At 45.1% G+C, this 2,261-nt stretch overlaps 1 pseudogene across 1 annotated transcript; it reads right to left on the bottom strand.

Annotated features, from left to right (window-relative positions):
• Positions 1–978: 978 nt before the first annotated feature.
• On the bottom strand, positions 979–1,999 carry LOC112621022 (annotated as a pseudogene). Its single transcript, XR_003118641.1, has one exon. The product of XR_003118641.1 is annotated as a DNA dC->dU-editing enzyme APOBEC-3H pseudogene (transcript).
• Positions 2,000–2,261: the final 262 nt, after the last annotated feature.

Below are 2,261 nucleotides of genomic sequence, written 5' to 3'. Positions count from 1 at the left end.
TATGAGTAGGAGCTTCACAGAGTATCCAACCAAAAGCTGACCCTTAGGTCTTAGTGCCATATGACTCTAATATTGTTAACCATACATGGGAATGCTTTCTTCTTAATAGTAGTATTAATAAACACCTTTTTTTCTTTAGACAGAGTTTCACACTTGTTGCCCAGGCTGGAGTGCAATGGTGTGATCCTGGCTCACCACAACCTCTGCCTCCTGGGTTCAAGTGATTCTCCTGCCTCAGCCTCCCAAGTAGGTGGGATCACAGGCATGTGCCACCACACCCAGCTAATTTTTTGTACTTAGTAGAGATGGGGTTTCACCACGTTGGTCAGGCTGGTCTCGAACTCCTGGCCTCAGGTGATCTGCCCACCTCGGCCTCCCAAAGTGCTGCGATTATAGGCATGAGCCACTGCGCCCGGCCTAAAGACTTATTTTTACAACTAAGTAAATAAATCTTACCAAATAAATAAAGTATCGAATTATCAAATAAAACAAAACATCCAATTAACAAATATTGAATCAAATAAATAATAAAAACCAACTCATAATTAAATCCGTGCCTAACTTGACCACTCTGTGGGACTGTAGAGGTAAAGTGGTACTCACTTATGGGGAACCATACACACTTCATCCCAGCGTCAGAAAGAAAAAACACACCATACCTGAGGCAAACAAACAAAACAAGGTCACCCAAAATGAGGAAAACCTTGTGCCTCTCCTGTAAGTTACTTACTCCTCAACAAAACTTTTACCCCAGACTTCTGCAATGCTGCTGCTTCAGGATTCGTCAGGACCTTTGTGGATATGACAATTGTGTGATAAATTTTGTTTCTCTGCCATGTGCAGATTACTGTAAACTCAGTGGCCTTTGTAATTTTGCGCATTTGTTTTCTTTAAATGCCTGTTTTCTTTGATGATCCACTTCTTCTATCCCCAGAACATTCTTGCAGCTCTTTTTCTTTTTTTTTTTTTTTTTGTTTGTTTTTTTTCATAAACAATAGAAATTTATTGGTTGAGCACCTCAGCCTCCCAAAGTGCTAGGATTCCAGGCATGAGCCACCGTATCTGGCCGGATTTACAGACTTTAAAATTATCTTTATTTTTTCAATTATAAAATTATTAACCCACTTAGAACAGATGGCAAAAGGAGGAAAGAAAGGTCTTCTGTACTTGGATGGGGCCAGGTTTGGGGCAAGGAACTGGCACTGTGGAGCTTGGTGCTTGCCCACAGGACCAGCAGGCTATGAGGCAACTGACATGCCCCAGGGAAAGTCATCTTGAGTTGTGTGTTGACGATGAGGGGGTTACGGGTCCAAGCTGCAAACTTCTTAAGCCATTCTCTAAAACATCCACACTCCGGGACTGCTTTATCCTTTCAAGCCGTCGCTTTATGGCTTGGCTGTTTTTATCTAGCTCCTTTAACTTCTCAGAGGGGTTGAAGGAAGGCGGTTCCTTGTGGTCCACAAAGTTTTCCCAGCAGTCACTAAACTCTGAGAGGCCCATGACCTCCACTGGGACCTGGGATCCACGCAAAAGCAGCAGCCCCTCCTGATAGTGCGGGCGCCAGTGGTAGTACAGGCGGGAGGCGAAGATGCGCAGGTTCAGATGGCGGTGAGCCTTGATGAAGTCAACCAGCTCCCGGGCACAGGAGGGGCAGGGGCTCCACGTGAGGTAACAGGTGACTTTGTAGCACTGGGTTTCATCCAGTCCCATGGACTTGATCTTGTTAATAAAGCGAATTTCTGCATGGTGCTTTTTCTTGTTTTTTAAGTAGCCTCTGGTAGGCGTGGAGCCATTCTGGGGCGTCAGCTGGTAACACAAGAGGGCCTTCCTCGGGTAGTAAGGCTTGTTGACACGGCGCTTGTTGTTAAACTGTAAGCTGAATGTTTTGGCTGTTAGCAGAGCCATCGTGTTTCTGATCTGTGCTTCTGGCCACAGCTTCCTTAGCAGGCTTGCTCCTGCTTGTCTGGGGCACTAAGTTTCACTTTTGTTTCCAGGCAGCTCTCCCCTGCAGCTCTTTTTCAAGCAAACTTTTTTTTTTTTCAAATGCTTTTATCTCAAAATCTTCCATTCCCAAAGACCCTGAACTCAGGGAGGGCAAGCACAGTGGAGGGTGGGGGTTGGGCACTGCGTGGAAAATAGGAGAATTAAGCGAAGATCTATGTGCTGAATAGCCATGTTCTCCCACTCGGCTCCTAGAACATTGAAAATGAGGTGCCTTTTTTCAAGGCAAGAAATTGGAGGATTTGTCTCTGAAGAATCTA

This window comes from Theropithecus gelada, chromosome 3 (genome assembly GCF_003255815.1).
Source record: "Theropithecus gelada isolate Dixy chromosome 3, Tgel_1.0, whole genome shotgun sequence".
In the NCBI taxonomy this organism is placed as follows: Eukaryota; Metazoa; Chordata; class Mammalia; order Primates; family Cercopithecidae; genus Theropithecus; species Theropithecus gelada.
The sequence above is the reverse complement of the archived record's forward strand: the minus strand, read 5'-3'. Positions and strand labels throughout refer to the sequence as shown.